The sequence below is a fragment of the Gadus morhua genome, chromosome 20 (assembly GCF_902167405.1).
Source record: "Gadus morhua chromosome 20, gadMor3.0, whole genome shotgun sequence".
Classification (NCBI taxonomy): Eukaryota; Metazoa; Chordata; class Actinopteri; order Gadiformes; family Gadidae; genus Gadus; species Gadus morhua.
This window is the reverse complement of record NC_044067.1, coordinates 24,500,592-24,523,842: the sequence shown is the minus strand read 5'-3', so window position 1 is coordinate 24,523,842 and position 23,251 is coordinate 24,500,592. Positions and strand designations below refer to the sequence as shown.

At 41.5% G+C, this 23,251-nt stretch overlaps 1 protein-coding gene across 1 annotated transcript in view; it reads right to left on the bottom strand.

Annotated features, from left to right (window-relative positions):
* The window catches only part of marchf4b (membrane associated ring-CH-type finger 4b), a 42,547-nt gene that overhangs the window by 16,802 nt on the left and 2,494 nt on the right, over nt 1–23,251 (bottom strand). The window lies entirely within an intron of this gene.

Below are 23,251 nucleotides of genomic sequence, written 5' to 3'. Positions count from 1 at the left end.
GTGAGGAACTCGGATTAGAGCCGCTGCTCCTTTACTTAGAAAGGAGTCAGCTGAGGTGGTTCGGGCATCTGGTAAGGATGCCCACTGGGCGCCTTTCTTGGGAGGTGTTTCAGGCACGTCCAGTGGGGAGGAGACCTCGGGGAAGACCCAGGACTAGGTGGAGAGATAATATCTCAACACTGGCCTGGGAACGCCTCGGGATCCCCCCGTCAGAGCTGGTCAATGTGGCCCGGGAAAGGGAAGTCTGGGGCCCCCTGCTTGAGCTGCTCCCCCCGCGACCCGACCCCGGATAAGCGGATGACGATGAGGATGAGGATGAGGGTCATTTTCGGATTTTTGTTTTCCTATCTCTATATGGTAATCGGGAAACAGGTCGTTTCCCGATTTTGGTTTTCTCATTTCAAAACGAAAATCCATTGGCCGCAAAGTACACGGACCCATCACCTACTCCTAATCTGTGGCTCTAGGAGCCATAGCAGGTAATGAGTCAGGCTCTGAGGCTCGCTGAAATGGCTACGGAAAAGCAAAACAACCAGGTCTACAGGAGGATCATCTTATTGCATTGCCCCTGGCTGCAGAAATTAATTATATAGGGCCAAGGCAGCTGGGGTAATCATACATTTCCACAGGCTACCTTTGATAGGAAACCAGCCCTTAATATATGGCTGGCAGCCTTAAAACTGATTAACCCTCCGATAGCCCCTGTCATGTCAATCGCCACAAGCTAGCACTCAGACCATAAAGTCTATAAACTTTTACTCCGACGATATCACAGATCTATGTTTCCAAGCTGCTAATTAAACCACGGCGGGTCTGCAAACAGAAGTTACACAAATGTCCCTTTCTACTCACCCTGATGTTCGCCGACTAGCCGATTGCTGATGCAGAGGGAGTTAAACTCGAAGAAGTAGTTTCATAGTAAGATGTATCTGTGCAATATGCATCTGTGCAATATCCATTTACATCCACCAGAAAGTAAACCTCCAACATCCACTTAAAATAAACGTGACACTCGTGAATTCGCCTCGCATCTATGCTCATCCGCGGGTGTATCTCCCAAAGTGCATCTAACATGTCTTTCAGGTTCCGTCCACCCGGAGACGATTTTTTGTGAAACCATGTCTTCAATAACCATGTTATTAGGAAACTAATAAACCATGTTCTTTAATAGGTCCATGGTCCCAGGTTGGTTTCAAATAAAAACCAGACCTATGCGGTTTCGTGTTAGGATTCGTGTGGACGCCTGAAGCGACGTTATTTCTACTCAATCTAAAAGGTTTAACAACTACTATCTCCTCCACGACTTGCATGTTTTTATACAGCGCGCAGGCTGGATGCGCGCAGGCTTGATGCGCTCCACTTTTTTTTGTGGAGAACCAGCGCCTTGAATATGTAGGTAGGTAGGCCTACTCGTTTGTACGGGACTCTCTAATCGACGCCACTTCGACCTGGGCGGGACTTTACGTCCTACGTCACTCGCTATGGGTGTGCATGTGTGCGCATAGCCGTCACTCGCGATGGGTGTGCATGTGAGAAAGGTTTTTGGCTTTAGTGTCTATGGGTTGGTAATAACGGTTCTGATGATTTTTCTGATGGAAAAGTGGTCTTTTATTTCCATAATCTTTGTTCAGTGAATGCATAAACCCGTTTGTTAGTTAGCAGTTAAACAAAATGCGATCTCTTTGTTTACAGTTACCAACGACCAACTGATGATTGGGGGTTCGATTCCCTAGTGATGCAAGGTTTTTTCTTTAATTTTGGACTGCACACACATCGCGAGTGGATACTCGCACAATGTACACACATCACTGTCTTTACAATTTCTAGGCAACCGAAGTTTAAAGATTGTCAAGTGGTTAACTCTTGAATCGCATGTACTAAGACCTGATGGGTTAGTGGTCAGAGAACAACTCATTAACGCCGGGATAAGGGGTTCGATTCCTTAATGAAGCTAGCTTTTTTCTTTCATATTGGACTGGATGTTTGTATGCCATTTTGCGTAACTTGTAGTTTATGATGAAGAAATGTTACTGGGGTTAAGGTTAGAGTAACGCTAAGGGTAAGACACAAAGTGTTTTTGAAACACAATATTTCTTACAATAACAAAGTCCAAAGTTTTGATGACTCCAGTAGGAAACTTAAGATACCTAGAGAAATGCGTGAGTGCTCACAAAACATCAACAAGTCAGCAGTGTGGTACAGGGTGATCATTTCTGATATACAGTAGGCTACAAAAGCTGAAACTATTAGCCAGGAGTGGGAAAGATGCAGACGCAGACGTGGGAAGCAATAAGACGCACCAACACACAGTTGGCTGTTGCAAAATGGTTCAGAGTTTAATAGAAATAGTTAGGGTTAGCTGGTATGGCGTTATCTGGTATGGCTATAGTCTAATGTTAGCTTAGTTCGTGTTGTTTCGTCATGTTAATCGCTAGTAATAGTAAGTCATTTGTGGAAATATAGCCTATCATCACAGACTGTAGGAATGTCACCCACCCTCCATCGCGTACGACACTGACGCTCGTAATCTGTAGTGCAAGGGAGTTCGTGCACAGATCCCTGAGACAAACGGCTACGCGCACACATGCAAACCCATAGAGAGTGACGTAGGACGTAAAGTCCCGCCCAGGTCGAAGTGGCGTCGATTTAGAGAGTCCTACAGCTCGTTGCATTTCCGCAATGAGTCCGTCTTCACAGAAATATTCCTGAAACGCATCAAAGGAAAACGGAGGGGGAATGATCGTTTTCGCCTCGTAACTTCGTTGCTATTTATGGGGCGCTCCAGTGTCTCCGCTCGGACGTCACTTTTAGTGTGTTGCCTTTCAAGCATAAATCTGAATGGTCTTTGTTTTGAAAAAGCTCTTATTTTGAAGGGCCGTTTTCACCCTAATGTTTACGGGTCATAGGTTTGTTTTAGTTTAGTAGTCTGAGGAAGCTAACCGAATTTGCATATCTACATTTCTGTGTTCAACCGCATGATTGTATCAATGTAAACGTCACAGAGGCAACGTCGTAAGTTGATAATTTCATTATTACATTCATAAGTTAATGTTAGAACACTGCAGTGAGGACAACACACTTAGCGAGAGCATGGCCACTTCCAAACCTCTCTCTCGCCGCACAGCATCCGAAATGCCCTATGCATGGTTATGCAACCTAATCCCACCATTAGATGGTCAAGGTTGACCGGGACCTCTTGGCAGCAGACCGATTCAATGGCAGTGTCCATGCTCCGGCAGCCAGTGGCGGTTTTAAGGGGTGGCACGGGGTGGCATTTGCCACCCCAGGTATATATTTTGCCTCCCCAGTTGCCACCCCATTTTATTTCCAATTAAAGTATCAATTCTAGTTTTCAAACATAGTGGTTTAATCACATAAATGCGCTTACTATCTTCTCTCTGACCCACCCAAGAAGCCTACTTTTTAAAACGTCCTCCGACCTCACCCCCACTGGAATTTCTAAATGGTTTCGCCCTTTCTGCCAGTCACGCACCTGACGTGACTGCGACCACCGTCTCAACCAGCACCACACGAGTAATCTCACGTGACCTGTTGCAATTTCAGCGGCGTGAAAATAATGAACAAAGGAGGGAGAGGTTGGTCAAAATCATTAAAAACCCTTTTCATGTAAACTAAGCCAATACAGCTTTTGGTTTTAGCATAATCCACTGCTAGCATGGTGCGCTATTCGTGTTCCAGACATAGCTAACTAACAACTAGTTCCAAAACTAGCGATAGCAGCTATTTGTCTTTGCTTTGGGGTAGTTCTAGTAGATTCATTTTAAAATGTTGTGTTAATTTGCATAGGTTGCTGTTCATCAGTACCAACGTCAGTACCATAGTAAACATTGCTTACTAGCGACTGGAAACAGCACACACTCGTCCGTGCATGTGTTGTATAATAGCAGCTGTTCTCCCGGTCACCACTGCCGGCTGCGAACGCAGCTTTTCGGTCCTGAAACTGGTTAAAGACCACCTGCGGTCAACAATCAGTGCTGAACGATTATCAAATTTAGCAGTGCTGAGTATCGAAAAAGAGAGAGCTAAAGCACTTGACCTAAATGTCTTTGTAGAGCGGTTTGCTGCAAAACACAAAAACAGCCGACTGAAGTTGTCTTAAGCACTTGATGGATGAGGCCTCCTGTGTGATACTTATTAGGACTGGTGGATTATAATCAATGTTCAGACTTTTTGATGTTCTTAATTAAGTATTTTTGTCTGAACAGAATAGAACTGAACTGAAGAGAATGACCCCAAGATGTTTTTTCTGAAATTAATTTTGAATAGAATGAGAGGGCCATGTGTGTGTGCCTGACAGAGAAGGGAAGGGGGAGAGACAGTGTGTTCATATTTAGACATACATTGTAGTTCATGGATTAACCATGATATGGATGAAGTTTTCAGTATTTCCTGTTGTATGACTGATGGTACTATTCAGTAGTACGAGTGTTTACACATGACTTTTCTGTATTTTTTTTTTCTCAATAGAACAGAATCGAACAGGCCCCAAATATGTGAACATTAAATGGTGTGTGTGTGTGTGTGTTCGAGAGATTCTGTTACTGTTGTCAATTCCAGTCTTCTGCCAAAAATAAAGTGTTATGGTTAAAATGTATCCTTTCTTCAAGACTGACTTCATTACCTAGAAAAAGATGAACTTGTAAAAAATATATGCAGACCTTTCAAAATGGTTGCATGTAGAAGTACTAACAGTATGAGGCTAGGTTTATTTGTCTCAAGGGCAAATGTCCTGCAGGACTAGCAGACATAAACACTTGTATTTATCTATTCTTCTACTGGGAGAGCACCTGAGGAAGTGGCTGACTGGGAGCCCAAAGCTGAATATTCAAAACCACCAATATACAAAAGGGATTAATAGACATGGCAGGTAAATGAACTCAAAGGAAAATAAAGAAATGGCTCCTACACAGTGCAGACATGATTTTATGTTTGGCACGCGTAATTTTACCATTTACCTTAATGACCATAGATATGGCATCTGAATGGATGTTGATCATTCACATTCTGAAGGAATTCTTATGCAATTATAGAAAACACTGATGAAGTAGTGTAATCAGTTTTCCTTGGTGTCACAAACAATTGTTATATGACTGTGAGTTAGAACTATTTTTTTTCCCATAAATTGCTCCCCGCACCTCCGCCCCCCCTCTGGACCTATTGCCCCCCCTCTGCCACCCCAGGGCAAAATCTCTAGAACCGCCACTGCCGGCCACACCCACACGATCCAAAGGTGGGGTTGGAGACCGCGGTGAAGTTAGTTTTAGGTTGGATATTCGACGGATATTCACTCCAGTTCCAGCCGCGACTTCACGGAGATTTGCCCGGCAATAGCTGCAGGAGAACGGTTAGCACACCTCGCAGAGCCTCGCGGTGAATCGCTGGAAACTGATTTAGGGACCGTCAATAAATTACTTCAAGTAAATATATCAATACAAAATGCTTGCAGTTTTTTCAATAGCTTCCATGCCATGTGACCCAGTGACTCCAAACCAGACTCTACAACCCTAAGAATAAGACACACCACTTGTTATGGTATTTTAGTGCTTTCTCTATTTTATATGAATATTAATATGCAGGAATGATCATATTTCTATCAATAGCTTCCATGCCATGTGACCCAGTGACTCCAAACCAGTATCCAATTGTAGAACTAAACCCTGAGAATAGGACACACCACTTTTTATGGTATTTTAGTGCTTTCTCTATTTTATATGAATATTAATAAGCAGGAATTATCATATTTCTTTCAATAGCTTCCATGCCATGTGAACCAGTGACTCCAAACCAGAATCCAATTGTAATGGTAAACCTTAAGAATAAGACACACCACTTTGTATTGTATTTTAGTGCTTTCTCTATTTTATATGAATATTAATATGCAGGAATTATCATATTTCTTTCAATAGCTTCCATGCCATGTGACCCAGTGACTCCAAACCAGTATCCAATTGTAATGGTAAACCCTAAGAATAAGACACACCACTTTGTATTGTATTTTAGTGCTTTTTCTATTTTATATGAATATTAATAAGCAGGAATTATCATATTTCTTTCAATAGCTTTCATTCCATGTGACCCAGTGACTCCAAACCAGTATCGATTTGTAGAACTAAACCCTAAGAATAAGACACACCACTTTGTATTGTATTTTAGTGCTTTCTCTATTTTATATGAATATTAATATGCAGGAATTATCATATTTCTTTCAATAGCTTCCATGCCATGTGACCCAGGGACTCCAAACCAGTATCCAATTGTAATAGTAAACCCTAAGAATAGGACACACCACTTTGTATTGTATTTTAGGGTTTATATCCCTGGCAATTTTAACTAGGCCGGACATGTCAAAGGAGAGGAGGCAGACAAAGCAGACATTACGACTATTTGACAGAAATGGTGGCCATCTTGAAAATGGTTGCCCTCCTGAAATTTTGAGTGGCACATACCTTTTTCCAAAAGAGTGTTCCTTGAAGAATATTTCTGCCTAATTGTATGCTTGAATCACCATTTGAACAATTTAAATTATTAATATTCGACAGGAACGGTGGCCATCTTAAAAATGGCGGCCATCTTGAATTGTACTGGGACAACAATTTTTTTTTTCCATTAACATGTCCTTTAGATAGTATTTTTATCAAATATTATGCTTGGACCACTGTTTGAATAATTGATATAATAAGCATTGAATAGCAATGGCGGCCATCTTGAAAAATGGCCGCCATATTGAATTTTTGAGTGGCCAACGCCTTTTTCCAAAATAGTGGCCCTTAGAGAGTATCTGTGCTAAATTTCATGCTTGTATACCAAAGTCAACGATTTTTTTACTAATCTGCTCCACTAACAGGAAAGAGCGAGAGAAGGGAACACTGTGCGTTCACACCAAACGCGACATTTGTCGCACGTTTGCGTTGTCGCCGAAGTTTCGTCGCGCCATAAATCATAATCTGTCGCTGTGCAAGTTTTGTCGAATTTGTCGCGCCACAACAAGATAACCACCATTGCATATCTTTACCTTTGTGGAAGAGGGAAAGACGTCGGAGGACCCGACGTCTATTCATAATATTGTAATGACCGCGGAAGAGGCAGTGAATGAAGTATTGATTAGACAGAGATTTATTAGATGGGCCTACCTAATAAACTGTTGGAACACACAAGACCGGAAACCACAGCAACGCCGGTAAACAAACCCTGAGAAGCCCAATCCCTATGAGCTCCCCACGCTACGGCCATCCGGAGGCGCACAGAGCTTTTGGCCGTGATATTATATAAACAATATATATAGAGCTCCGGGAGTCTCAAACGGCAACAATCACTTTCTCCTCAATGCTGCAGTTCACCCCGGACTGCACTGCACCGAGTTTGACGGTTGAATGCTGATTGGCTGTTACGTTACACATGTCACTCAGTGGCCACGCTGTTGAACGCTTATTGGCTGTCATCACGCGAAATTCGCGTCAAAGTTGAAATATTTCAACTCGAGCGAATTTGTCGCGCCACAAATCCGTGTGAACGTGCTCGCCTGTGCACGGCGAAAGTGTGGCGCGACAAATCAAACTTGTCGCCGGTTTTCTCTCGCGAAAAATTCGCCCGATACGCATCTCTACGTTCACTTTGTATGGGATCTTGTCGCCCCGTCGCGTGAACGCACAAAAAAGTAAAAAGTAACATTACGTGCCTATTTGTAGTCGATGTTCGCGACAGGGGCATTTTATACATCCCCTGGAGAACATCTCGCGATACAATTGCATATATTCGATATATCACCCAGCCCTAATTCCTGCATATTAATATTCATATAAAATAGAGGAAACACTAAAATACCATAAAAAGTGGTGTGTCCTATTCTTAGGGTTTAGTTCTACAATTGGATACTGGTTTGGAGTCACTGGGTCACATGGCATGGAAGCTATTAAAATAAATATGATAATTCCTGCACATTAATATTCATATAAAATAGAGAAAGCACTAAAATACAATACAAAGTGGTGTGTCCTATTCTTAGGGTTTACTTTTACAATTGGATACTGGTTTGGAGTCACTGGGTCACATGGCATGGAAGCTATTGAAAGAAATATGATAATTCCTGCTTATTAATATTCATATAAAATAGAGAAAGCACTAATATACAATACAAAGTGGTGTGTCCTATTCTTAGGGTTTAGTTCTACAATTGGATAGGTAACCCTTCCTTTTACAGTCCCCTAATTACTAGGTATTTACCCGGTACATACATGGTAAATCATAGTGTATTACTGGGTAATTGCCACTGGTAATAAGAAGGTAAATACAGAGGTAGTTACCCGGTAAATACATGGTAAATCATAGTGTATTACTGGGTAATTACCACTGGTAATAAGAAAGTAAATACAGAGGAATTATCCGGTAAATTATAGTGTATTACTGTGTAATTACCACTGGTAATAAGAAGGTAAATACAGAGGAATTAATGCTGAAGTACTAAGTAAAACCTCCACTATTACCCATCAACTCAACTAAGTAGCGTGTAGTTGTAACTGTTTTAGGTTGGTAATAACTCAGATATTGTGTACTTCCTAGGAAATTAGGCAACCAATTCTTATAAACACCTATTATCCAAGGTTTATGTTGGTAACAGCCCAAATTTAATGATGTATCTAGGAATTAGCATAGTGCTTTCCAATAAAATACTTTTTCTTAGTTATTATTCATAGCTACATCCATTTAGAAAGGGTTGATTCGATTTACCACTATGGAATTACTTACCTGGTAACAACCTCTGCAGGAACAGTTTTCCTCTAGTGTCATGGTACATCTTCTTAAATACTGGGTACAAAGCCGTTTGTTTCCATGGTATTACCAGGTTCTTACCATATAATTTATAATAGATTATTCCCTTTTCCATGCAGTCAACACAAACTTGTACCATGTACGTTCTGCGACGTTACCAAGTAAAACACGACAATTTACCCGGTAATTAAGCTGAAACAGTACTGTAAAAGGAAGCCTTGTTTGTTTCCATGGTATTACCAGGTTCTTACCATATAATTTGTAATACATTATTCCCTTTTCCATGCAGTCAACACAAACTTGTACCATGTACGTTCTGCGACATTACCAAGTAATACACGACAATTTACCCGGTAATTAAGCTGAAACTGTACTGTAAAAGGAAGCCTTGTTTGTTTCCATGGTATTACCAGGTTCTTACCATATAATTTGTAATACATTATTCCCTTTTCCATGCAGTCAACACAAACTTGTACCATGTACGTTCTGCGACGTTACCAAGTAAAACACGACAATTTACCCAGTAATTAAGCTGAAACTGTACTGTAAAAGGAAGCCTCGTTTGTTTCCATGGTATTACCAGGTTCTTACCATATAATTTGTAATACATTATTCCCTTTTCCATGCAGTCAACACAAACTTGTACCATGTACGTTCTGCGACGTTACCAAGTAAAACACGACAATTTACCCAGTAATTAAGCTGAAACTGTACTGTAAAAGGAAGCCTCGTTTGTTTCCATGGTATTACCAGGTTCTTACCATATAATTTGTAATACATTATTCCCTTTTCCATGCAGTCAACAGAAACTTGTACCATGTACGTTCTGCGACGTTACCAAGTAAAACACGACAATTTACCCAGTAATTAAGCTGAAACTGTACTGTAAAAGGAAGCCTTGTTTGTTTCCATGGTATTACCAGGTTCTTACCATATAATTTGTAATACATTATTCCCTTTTCCATGCAGTCAACACAAACTTGTACCATGTACGTTCTGCGACGTTACCAAGTAAAACACGACAATTTACCCAGTAATTAAGCTGACACTGTACTGTAAAAGGAAGCCTCGTTTGTTTCCATGGTATTACCAGGTTCTTACCATATAATTTGTAATACACAAGTTGTAACTGGTTATTCCCTTTTCCATGCAATCAACACAAACCATATATGTTCTGCAACATCGTTCACCAGTAGTTAAGCACTTTAATTGTTGTTATAAAACCCCAAACCACTGTTATTAAAATATTAAAAGGCATATTAAAATTAAACAAAATCAAAGGCTTATCTTTCAAACAATGCATATCTCACAAACGGGCACTGAACACTGTAGAAATCGGACAAAAAAAAGAGCCGTCCACATCAACTCAATTTAAATGTTACTGATGCTGTTTTCATAAAACACATGACATTGTTATGGCAAGTGACCACAAGGAAGACTGCTTCAACCTCTTCAATTTGAATAAGCGGTGAATGCCATGCAGCAATCTGCCTATGGGAGCATCTTTGTGGTCATTCGCAAACCAATGAGTCCACTCGATGAATGAGAGATGACTCTTTAGTGTCTTCTCTGTGAGGTATCCCTGCAGTCTCCACATCTGGGATTTGAAGGCTGACCAAGACCTGACCAGGTACCTCCAAATCTCCCCTTCCATACTGTAATAAAGAATCAGAAGACAAGAAAATAAACATTAGGACTGTCAATTAATGAACATTTCTAGAACATGTAGAACTCAAAGATTATTTTGTTTATTAGTTAAAAAAGGATGCTGATCCTCTGGCCAGTGTTTGGTCATATTGAAAAGAGAAAAAGGCATAGCCATAAATACAGTTAATAGGACGGGAGGAGACAGGCCGTTAGCTCCGGTTAGTACTTTAGCATCGAGCTAGCGGAGCTTCTGTCATTCAAATAACTCGGACATGTTGTTTAAAACCTATAACACCCAATTTATTAAAATATCCGGATTTAATCGGGCTCTCTCCCATAAGTACAGTTAATAGGACGGGAAGAGACAGGCTCTGTTAGCCCCGGTTAGCGCGATGCTAAAGAGCAGCTCTACCGGAGCATGCCACCTCAACAGGTGCAAGTAAGCCTCCGGTTTGATATTCGCCGGATATTCGGTTTACCACTCAATCGGATTCATCAGCATAAGTGCAATACATTACGGGCATAGTATGTTGAGGACGGTTTAGGACACCGTATCGCGAAAAATCACAAACACATGTTGGCGCCATCGATGTCTGTGCAACAACGTCATTTACGTTCTGGCTGCTACCTGTTTTAGGGACCGTCAGCAAGTTACACTCACCGACTGGTGGCAGAGACGTTACCATGGAATTGTTTGAGGAAATTAATCACACAAATATATTGCAATATAGTTAATCATAATGCAGTTAATAGTTTGATATTCGACAAAAATCGACTAAACTATATTTGAAATTATTAATTGCATCCCGTTTAACAATGATGCAATATATTAGCAAAGTTACCTGCAGTAAGTAGCAGCCCACCATTGGCAACTACTACTACAATCAGGTGACAAAATGTATTTTTTAGTGATTTTTATGTTATTTTACATGATTTATTTCCAGAAACAATTCCATGGTAACGTCTCTGCCACCAGTCGGTGAGTGTAACTTGTTGACGGTCCCTAAAACAGGTAGCAGCCAGAACGTAAATGACGTTGTTGCACAGACATCGATGGCGACAACATGTGTTTGTGGTTTTCGCGATACGCCGTCCTAAACCGTCCTCAACATACTAAGCCCGTAATGTATTGCACTTATGTTGATGAATCCGATTGGGCGGTAAACCGAATATCCGGCGAATATCAAACCGGAGGCTTACTTGCACCTGTTGAGGTGGCATGCTCCGGTAGAGCTGCTCTTTAGCATCGCGCTAACCGGGGCTAACAGAGCCTGTCTCTTCCCGTCCTATTAACTGTACTTATGGGAGAGAGCCCGATTAAATCCGGATATTTTAATAAATTGGGTGTTATAGGTTTTAAACAACATGTCCGAGTTATTTGAATGACAGAAGCTCCGCTAGCTCGATGCTAAAGTGCTAACCGGAGCTAACAACCTGTCCCCTCCCGTCCTATTAACTGTATTTATGGCTATGCCTTTTTCTCTTTTCAATATGACCAAACACAATGGCCAGAGGACCAGCATCCTTTTTTAAACTAATAAACAAAATAATCTTTGAGTTCTACATGTTCTAGAAATGTTAATTAATTGACAGTCCTAATGTTTATTTTCTTGTCTTCTGATTCTTTATTACAGTATGGAAGGGGTGATTTGGAGGTACCTGGTCAGGTCTTGGTCAGCCTTCAAATCCCAGATGTGGAGACTGCAGGGATACCTCACAGGGAAGACACTAAAGAGTCATCTCTCATTCATCGAGTGGACTCATTGGTTTGCGAATGACCACAAAGATGCTCCCATAGGCAGATTGCTGCATGGCATTCACCGCTTATTCAAATGGAAGAGGTTGAAGCAGTCTTCCTTGTGGTCACTTGCCATAACAATGTCATGTGTTTTATGAAAACACCATCAGTAACATTTAAATTGAGTTGATGTGGACGGCTCTTTTTTTTGTCCGATTTCTTCAGTGTTCAGTACCTGTTTGTGAGATATGCATTGTTTGAAAGATAAGCCTTTGATTTTGTTTAATTTTAATATGCCTTTCATCAACAGTGGTTTGGGGTTTTATAACAACAATTAAAGTGCTTAACTACTGGTGAACGATGTTGCAGAACATATATGGTTTGTGTTGATTGCATGGAAAAGGGAATAACCAGTTACAACTTATATGGTAAGAGCCTGGTAATACCATGGAAACAAACTAGGCTTCCTTTTACAGTACAGTTTCAGCTTACTTACTGTGTAAATTGTCGTGTTTTACTTGGTAACGTCGCAGAACGTACATGGTACAAGTTTGTGTTGACTGCATGGAAAAGGGAATAATGCATTACAAATTATATGGTAAGAACCTGGTAATACCATGGAAATAAACGAGGCTTCCTTTTACAGTACAGTTTCAGCTTAATTACTGGGTAAATTGTCGTGTTTTACTTGGTAACGTCGCAGTACGTACATGGTACAAGTTTGTGTTGACTGCATGGAAAAGGGAATAATGTATTACAAATTATATGGTAAGAACCTGGTAATACCATGGAAACAAACGAGGCTTCCTTTTACAGCACAGTTTCAGCTTAATTACTGGGTAAATTGTCGTGTTTTACTTGGTAACGTCGCAGAACGTACATGGTACAAGTTTGTGTTGACTGCATGGAAAAGGGAATAATGTATTACAAATTATGTGGTAAGAACCTGGTAATACCATGGAAACAAACGAGGCTTCCTTTTACAGTACAGTTTCAGCTTAATTACTGGGTAAATTGTCGTGTTTTACTTGGTAACGTCGCAGAACGTACATGGTACAAGTTTGTGTTGACTGCATGGAAAAGGGAATAATGTATTACAAATTATATGGTAAGAACCTGGTAGTACCATGGAAACAAACGAGGCTTCCTTTTACAGTACAGTTTCAGCTTAATTACTGGGTAAATTGTCGTGTTTTACTTGGTAACGTCGCAGAACGTACATGGTACAAGTTTGTGTTGACTGCATGGAAAAGGGAATAATGTATTACAAATTATATGGTAAGAACCTGGTAATACCATGGAAATAAACGAGGCTTCCTTTTACAGTACAGTTTCAGCTTAATTACTGGGTAAATTGGTGTGTTTTACTTGGTAATGTCGCAGAACGTACATGGTACAAGTTTGTCTTGACTGCATGGATAATGGAATGTATCTATTATAAATTATATGGTAATACCATGGAAACAAACGGCTGTGTACCCAGTATTTAAGAAGATGTACCATAACATTAGAGGAAAACTGTTCCTGCAGAGGTTGTTACCAGGTAAGTAATTCCATAGTGGTAAGTCGAATAAACCCTTTCTAAATGGGTGCAGCTACGAATAATAACTAAGAAAAAGTATTTTATTGGAAAGCACTATGCTAATTTCTAGATAGTACATCATTAAACTTGGGCTGTTAACAACATAAACCTTGGATAATAGGTGTTTATAAGAATTGGTTGCCTAATTTCCTAGGAAGTACACAATATCGGAGTTATTACCAACCTAAAACAGTTACAACTACACGCTACTTAGTTGAGTTGATGGGTAATAGTGGAGGTTTTACTTAGTACATCAGCTGTAATTCCTCTGTATTTACCTTCTTATTACCAGTGGTAATTACACAGTAATACACTATAATTTACCGGATAATTCCTCTGTATTTACCTTCTTATTACCAGTGGTAATTACCCAGTAATACACTATGATTTATCATGTATTTGCTGGGTAACTACCACTGTATTTACCTTCTTATTACCAGTGGTAATTACCCAGTAATACACTATGATTTACCATGCATGTACTGGGTAAATACCTAGTAATTAGGGGACTGTAAAAGGAAGGGTTACCATTGGATACTGGTTTGGAGTCACTGGGTCACATGGCATGGAAGCTATTGAAAGAAATATGATAATTCCTGCATATTAATATTCATATAAAATAGAGAAAGCACTAAAATACAATACAAAGTGGTGTGTCTTATTCTTAGGGTTTAGTTCTACAAATGGATACTGGTTTGGAGTCACTGGGTCACATGGCATGGAAGCTATTGAAAGAAATATGATAATTCCTGCTTATTAATATTCATATAAAATAGAGAAAGCACTAAAATCCAATACAAAGAGGTGTGTCCTATTCTTAGGGTTTAGTTCTACAATTGGATACTGGTTTGGAGTCACTGGGTCACATGGCATGGAAGCTATTGAAAGAAATATGATAATTCCTGCATATTAATATTCATATAAAATAGAGAAAGCACTAAAATACAATACAAAGTGGTGTGTCTTATTCTTAGGGTTTAGTTCTATAAATGGATACTGGTTTGGAGTCACTGGGTCACATGGCATGGAAGCTATTGAAAGAAATATGATAATTCCTGCTTATTAATATTCATATAAAATAGAGAAAGCACTAAAGTACAATACAAAGTGGTGTGTCTTATTCTAAGGGTTTACCATTACAATTGGATACTGGTTTGGAGTCACTGGGTCACATGGCATGGAAGCTATTGAAAGAAATATGATAATTCCTGCATATTAATATTAATATAAAATAGAGGAAGTACTAAAATACCATAAAAAGTGTTGTGTCCTATTCTCAGGGTTTAGTTCTACAATTGGATACTGGTTTGGAGTCACTGGGTCACATGGCATGGAAGCTATTGAAAATACTGCAAGTATTTTGTATTGATATATTTACGTGAAGTAATTTATTGACGGTCCCTAAATCAGTTTCCAGCGATTCACCACGAGGCTCTGCGAGGTGCGCTAACCGTTCTCCTGCTGCTATTGTCGGGCAAATCTCCGTGAAGTCGCGGCTGGAACTGGACTGAATATACGTCGAATATCCAACCTAAAACTAAATTCACCGCGGTGAGCTGGAGCCTGAAATTGATCCCTCTCCACCGGGTGGCAGTCGGGCACTACAGGCATGTCCCTCACAGGCTCAACCGCGTAACCAGCCATATTAAAATCACTATTAGGAGTGGAGTGTAGAAGACGTTTGCGTGTCAGCAGCAACAACCTAGTCCTACCATGCCAGTGACGTCATCGGCGCTCTAATTAAAAGACGCATTTCCTTTTGTTGCTAAAAAAAACTATATATTGATTTTTTTTTATATAATGGTCATAACTAACACGTTATCAATGTTGATTATTTCATTTCAGTTCATCTTTAACACCGCCACACAGATGGATCACCATCGCTCCTCCATGGAGACCCAGCATCATCATAAGCTGATTTATCAGAGTGCGCCCCCATTTGTACCATCCTAGCACCCCCCCCCCCCCTCCCCTCCACAGGGCCACTGGTAAGTTATGTCGGTTAAAACACGCAAACATAAAGCGCTGGGCTCCTTACGTAGCGAATATCGATTCTCTACCTTTGATTTATATCACATCGTGAGGGAAGCAGCCAAGCTGTAGGGAATGCACCACTGCAGACACACACACACACACACACACACACACACACACACACACACACACACACACACACACACACACACACACACACACACACACACACACACACACACAAACACAAACTTGTGCCAACACCCATACACAGATGCACACTCACACACAAACACACAAACAGCCTGCTACGATACAAACTCTACAATCTGCAATGCACAATCATTTTGCACACATCAGACAAATGAAAGATGACTATGAGCCTCTGACGAGGGTTCGGTAGTTCATTGGATCTTATCTGCCCTGGAACAGAGAAGTGGAGGGGAAGAAACCTGCAGAGCTACTGCCTCTCAGAACAAATGATACTCCCCAAACAAAATGATCTAATCGTACTACTACTACGTGCTATTTGATGAAAAGTATTTAATGCACTACCTTGATTTTAATTTCTTGTGTTCTTGTAGTTATTTATTATTAGTTATTAGTTATTTTCCATTGTTGACTGACTGAATGACTGACTGACTGACTGAGGCCTTTAGCAAGGCATCTATCTTCCAAACAAGCTTGTGTCTCGACCTATGTTCTTTAATGCTGCTATGAGGAGCTTACACGTGAACACTGGTTCACGTGGACTAGATGCTTATAGTCTAATCCTAACTAACCCTTGTTTATAATCATATGGGCACATTTGCTTGAATTATTTATGCAAAAAAGTTATCAAAAAATGCTAGGGGATAAAGAGGATTCAGGGTAGACATCTCTAACCTAACAACCACTGTGAGACTGAAGCTAAAGGGTAGCAGTGTAAATGAGTCTCTGATCTTCCTCAGTGCTGGGCACAATTTCAACAACAGTTCACTCTGATCACAGAAAGCACATGGCTTGTGAGGGGGAATTTACATTTCATCATCTTCACCATGCCCTTAAGACAAGGTTTTTCTCTTCCAGAGAATCATATCTAGTTCTCAGGTTAGCTTTTTAATTCCTGTTTGGTTTTGGCTGCTGTTGAAAAGCCTCCCAGCACCACGGGAGAAGAAGCCAGGTCTTTCTTAACCCCTTCTCTCAGGCCTCACTGAGCCACCAGTTTCTGAGGGCAGCAGACTCCTCATTTCATGTACAGCACATGATGTGTCATCACTTATTTATTCTGCATTTAAGGCATAATTATTGTGCAATGATAACTTTGAATTCCAATGTTGAGGAAAATAAGCACCAATATTTATTTTCCATTATTATTAACATTGGACTGAATAGTTTCCATTTCCTTATTACATCATCCTGTGGTTACGTTCCTAATCGCCCCTCCTCAGGACCAGTGTTTTCTTTCTGGTGGAACGACGGTAACAAGCCATGGCAGCCTCGCCGGATGACTGTGACAGAAGGCGACACGCCCAGAGAGGGGAGTGATGGAAGAGGAGGAGGAGAGAACGGGCCCATCCACAGATGGTCATGGTGGGATGGCTTCTGGCAGGAGCAGCACAACAGTTCTATCTTTTCCAGCGGGACTCAGACCACTCACTGTGACCGGTCCTGGAAGCCAAGAGGATAGAGACGACCCAATTTTCTTCAGACTAATCCTGAAACTCTTCGACCGCCATCCTCCATCTCCAGCAGTCTGAGTCCAGATGGTGTATTATAGGAATGTGAAATGAGGGGATGCTAGTCTGAGAGAGTGAAACAGTGACGTAATGAAGTCATTCACCAGCAATCACAACTCCAATTGTTCTCACATTTGCCAATAACAAACTTAACTACCATAGCAACCTTATAAAAAAAGCAGTTCGGGCTAATTCAGTCTCTTCTACCTGCTACGACTCCCCATAAACCACATGCTGGGGGCCTTCTGACTCACTGCTTATTTTGCGGGGATTATGATCATATTTAATGGCCCTGATATAAAACTAATTGAATCTATGGCTGGTAACCGTGGCTTTTTGATTGAATGTTATGACCTCGCAGTGGCTGCTAACACATACTTACCTTCCCCGCGGCCCCAAGTATCTCAGACGCTGTGCATCTTGTCTATCTCCGATACGAGGGAACAGGAGCGGGATTTCACATGCAAGGGGACGCAGAAAGTGCTTTAGTCTGTGTGTGTGTGTGTGTGTGTGTTTGTGGTTCTGTGTGTGTGTGTGTGTATGGGGGGAGTACAAAGCAGGAGGATGAATAGTGCCTGGAGGGCTTCCATTGTCCCGCTGAGGAACGAGCTGTGTGCGTGCATTATCCATGTTATGATTCACATCTCCCTGCTAGTCACACGTCCTCAAGATGCACGCGTGAATGCGGGACATTACCGGCGTCCGCCCCAGAGGACACTTTGAAGTAACGGCGTGTGACACTCGGGAAGACCATTCCCCTAATAGATAGAGATGCTCTATCTCTCTCCCTCTCACTCTCTCCTTTTCCCTCTCACTCTCTCTCTTTCCCTCTCCCTTTCCCTCTCTCTCTTTACTCCCGAGGGACGGCACGCAGAAGACTTATGTTCTGCTTGTCTTGTGCTCCGATAGGTGAAGAGGTCTAAGAGGGAGATGTGGCTGATTAATTGTTTGTTCTTGGACCTTCGAGTGATCTAGACGCCACCCAGGAAGACAGAACAGCATGAGAACATCTCACAGAGACACCAGGTATCTGCTTCTGGTACTTCAGAGAAAATGAGAACATCAAACAGAAACACAGGTCTCCTCATGTACTTCAGAGAACATGAGAACATCACACAGTGACACAGGTCTCTTTACTTTCTTCAGAGAACATGAGAACCTCTCACAGAGACACAGGTCTCCTCAGGTACTTCAGAGAACATGAGAACATCACACAGCGACACAGGTCTCTTCAGGTTCTTCGGAGAACATGAGAACCTCTCACAGAGACATAGGTCTCCTCAGGTTCCTGGTCTGTGATTGCTGGGGCTGGCTTTATGTGATGGAAGCTGTGTAAATAAGTCTCCAGTTTATAGTTAATTTTATTATAGTTATTACCTGATAGAAGAGCTGGATCTCACAGTCTGGTTAAGACATATTTTGAAGGGTGCACTGAGGCTGAAATTTGCTCAGCCTAATCCCTATTACATTTTGTGTTAACTCTTACAGTCCGTATATTCCTCCTCAAAAACAGACAGAGTGGAAACAAGAAGGTAGGGTAGGTTTGCACCATAGTGATGATGATGGTGATGATGATGATGATGAAAAAGAGAATATTAATAATGCTGATCAGAATAACAATCATTATCCGCATCATCATCACCATCATCATCCGGTTAGCCAACAGAATTATGCAGGACCCCTCACACGCTCTACACCCCGCCTTTGAGTGGCTCCCCTCAGGGCGCCGACTACGCTGCCTCGGCTGTAGGACACAGAGGAGAAAAGCAACCTTTGTTCCCAAGGCTGTTCACCTCCTCAACTCCTCCTAAACCCCCCACCTGGGCTTGTGCCCTCCCCACATGGACTGGTGAAGCCGTGAACTCTGTTTTGCCCTCACACTCCCATTAACTGTTACAACATAAATACCTTGCCTCAATTCATCTCAAATGTATTATAACCAGCATGGTATTTATTAACTGATTGCACTTTATATTTATGTCATATTTGACACATTGTACACTTTTAAGAGTCAGTTCTCCATTTATAAACATGCACTTTGCATATTTTATACATATTTATTTAAATGTGTGTATTTGTAGACACCTAGGTGCTTGTGTGTATTGTCTGCAAGGTAGCAATGCTGTATTTTTGTCATTGTTTTTGTTTGTTTTTTGTTTGGACATGGCCCTGTCCTTTGTAATGCTGCTGCTATGTGCCCTCAATTGCCCCCTGGGGACAAATAAAGTTTGTTTTTAATTTGAATTTGAATTTTGAATCTTTCCCTCCGTTCCTCTTCCTCTGGCTACAGGGGCCAGGCCGCAGGGGTCAAGGGGCAGGGTATGTGTCTGTCTAATAACCACCGGCTTTGACTGTGACCCCCGGGCCCCCATGGAGGAGGCCAGGGCCAAGAGAAGAGGTGACGATGAAAAGATGCAGTGGAAGCAGAGAACCGCAGCGACTGAAAGGACGTCGATACATCAGCTGGAGGACAGCAGGAGCAATACTGACTGTTGACCCCTGAAGGCTGTCCAGTAAACCTGGGCAGTGAGGCGCTCTCTGTCTGGGGAGGGGCTGCTCGGATCACTATGATCCAAGGACTCGTCTTCTCAATCTTGTGCTAATCATAGTCTGGGAGCGTGAGAGGGAGGTCTAGTGTGAGGCTTTAGTAAGGCATAGAGAGAGGTTACGCCAGTTGAGAGGCTGTATGAAAAAAGACTTAATGATTTATACATTATCGTATATAATGATTTAGGATCATTTAGACCGCTTTCATTCTGTTATTTGTTGATATTGGGTTTAATTGTTGGGATAAAAAAAACAGAATTATGACTAAATATAATTCAGATAACTCACTGTAATCAGGTTTTCCAGTCCTTTAACTTGCTATAATGCTCAGGAGTCCCTTGAACCACTAAAACATTCTTCTCAATAGCACTAACTTTAATAAAAGACAGAATGTAAATGGGGCAACTGTAAAGAACATGGCCTTAGAGTAGAAGTTAATAGCTGCTCAGTGAGAGCCTCAATATCCTTCCCTCTGACACCACTCAGCCATATGTTCTTTACCTGGAGCTGTGACAACATGATCAATAACCTAATCTCTAGGCTGGGCCTCAGACAGCTAGCGTGCCTGCAGTCCTCTATCTCTGCTGCTCAGACAGATCCATCCCTCTCTCCCTGAGCAGCAGAAGGGGGAAGAGGACTTTGATTTATCCTACCTGTAATTGTTTTTCTGTTGTGGATCTACAAGGGCTGCAAGGATGTAGCTTACAAAGAAACCTTAAAGTTTGATGTACTGAAACATCGACTCAATATCAGAGTTCGGTTAAAGGATATTCAACTTTTTCTTTACTATAGACCCACATAACACCACGGGAAAACTTGAATTGTACACAGCGCATTAGAGATATTTGTATCACACACACACGCATGCACACACGCACATACACACACACACACACGTTCTGTGGCAACCCGGTCCACACCTTGGGCCAGGCGGCCCAGGTGGATGGCATATACAGCCGATATCCTCCAATCTGAGCCAGAGAGCGTCCATTGTGTCACCCTAATCGGCGCAATAGAGAAGACCTGCGGCGGAGGACACGGAAGACCAGGTAGGTACCCCTTCAAAAGGCGGTGACATGTTCTCTCAGGGAGGGAAGTGGGAGCCCGAGCGGAGCAGGGAACATCCAGGACCCGATACGGACGAGTGGCTAAACTGGAGACTTCTTTACACAGCTTCCATCACATAAAGCCAGCCCCAGCGGTCCCGAGGGAAACCGCACACCCGGGCGACGTACGCCGACGAGGAACTCACCGCTGGAACAGTGCTCCCAACGGGAGCGACCTCCCTCTCCAGTATGGAGTCAGAACAGTCTCATTATGAATGAATGCACAGAGAAGGATTCACAAATGTATTTTGTGATTTATACATAAAATACTCTCTTCTCACAAATACATTTCAATGCACACACAAATGGATATCGGCATGTATAAATGTAAAATAAATCCATAAACAAAAATAAGTTTCACAAACATATTTCTGATCCACACACAAATATGTCTTGTTTTAAATAAAGGTAATATAAATCCATAAATATATTAATTTAAAAAAGATTTGCAATTTTCATCAAAAATGTATTTGGATGTTGTTACATTTATGTACAAACTGTTAAACTTGAATTTACAAGACGCTTTTCATTTGTGAGCTTGTTTGCATTTGTGTGTGAAACTGTCTGCATTTATGTGTGGATTTTTGAGACTCTCCTGACGTCGCTAGATTCACAAATGCATTTTTTTCAACAAGGAACTCTCTGTAGCCAATCAGATGCCTCCCTCGTTTTCAGCCAATCACATGGCTGCAGTTCCGACCTCTGAGTCCAGCCTCCAAGCCTCCCGGTTCTCTGTCAAATGTCTACTCTATCGGAAAGAACATGGTTTTTTGAATGATCGTACATAACAATCTCTAGGTGGTGAAGAAGTGAATGCTGCGTCACGACACTTTTTCCATCTAATTTCGACTGGGTTTTGGGATTATCGGTGCCGTTAAAGTAGTAAACGGCACCGACGTAAAAACCCAGTCACAGCAGTCATGTGGTTGACTGAAAACGAGGGAGGCATCTGATTGGCTACAGAGACTTCCTTGTTGAAAAAAATGCATTTGTGAATCTAGCGACGTCAGGAGAGTCTCAAAAATCCACACATAAATACAGACCAGTTCCCACACAAATGCAAGTAAGTTCACAAATGAAAAACGTCTTGTATATACAAGTTTAACAGTTTGTATATAAATGTTACAACATCCAAATACATTGTGATGAAAATTGCAAATATTTTTTTAATTAATATATTTATGGATTTATATTACATGTATTTAAAACAAGGTACATTTGTGTGTGGATTAGAAATGTGTTTGTGAAACTTATTTTTGTTTATGGATTTATTTTACATTTATACATACCGATATCCATTTATGTGTGCATTGAAATGTATTTGTGGGAAGAGAGTAATTTATATATAAATCACAAAATACATTTGTGAATCCTTCTCTGTGCATTCATTATTAATGAGACTGTTCTGACCCCATACTCCAGGGACAAGACCGGCCCAGCCGGAGAGACAATCACCTGGGGCCTCATGTACTGTACGCACAAAAACGTGGCATACGTCCTTTTCCACGCTCACGTTCAGATGTACAAAACGTGAAATGACCGTAAAAATGGGCGGTCCCCACGCCAGCTCCAGAGCTGTTGTACGCACGTTTCTACAGCTATTGTTCCTTTGGCGACACTTAGAGGTGACGCTGGGAAACTGGGAAAAAAGGTGAAAACAATGACTCAGATTGATTTGCACATCAGAGACACAGTAATGAACAATTAACACACCTTGCAATTATATGGGTGGCTATAAAAGCATGCGCAATGGATGAAGAAAATTGTTTTAAAAATGGCTGCGTTAGCGTTGTTAGAGGACATCGCAAATGGTCAAATCCGAAGGGCGCTGGAGACGCAGGGGCCGACTGAGGAGACGCCGGGGCCGACGGAGCAATCCGTGCCCTCTCCTTGCTTGTCTATTCAAAATTAAGTTAAGTTAATAAACACGAGTCAAAGTCTTTAATATCCTGGCATCTTTACGCACGACTTATGTGTATTGCAAGCAGCCAATTGTATGACCAGTATAATTACAGCATTTATGACTTCAGCATATTTACCTTGGGGATGATCGGCGTCCCCTTCATGGGCTCCCACCACTCCGGTGGGAGCTGTGTCACCGATCAAAGCGGCCACTCTCAAATCGAAGGGGGAGAGTTCCCCCACTCCCGTC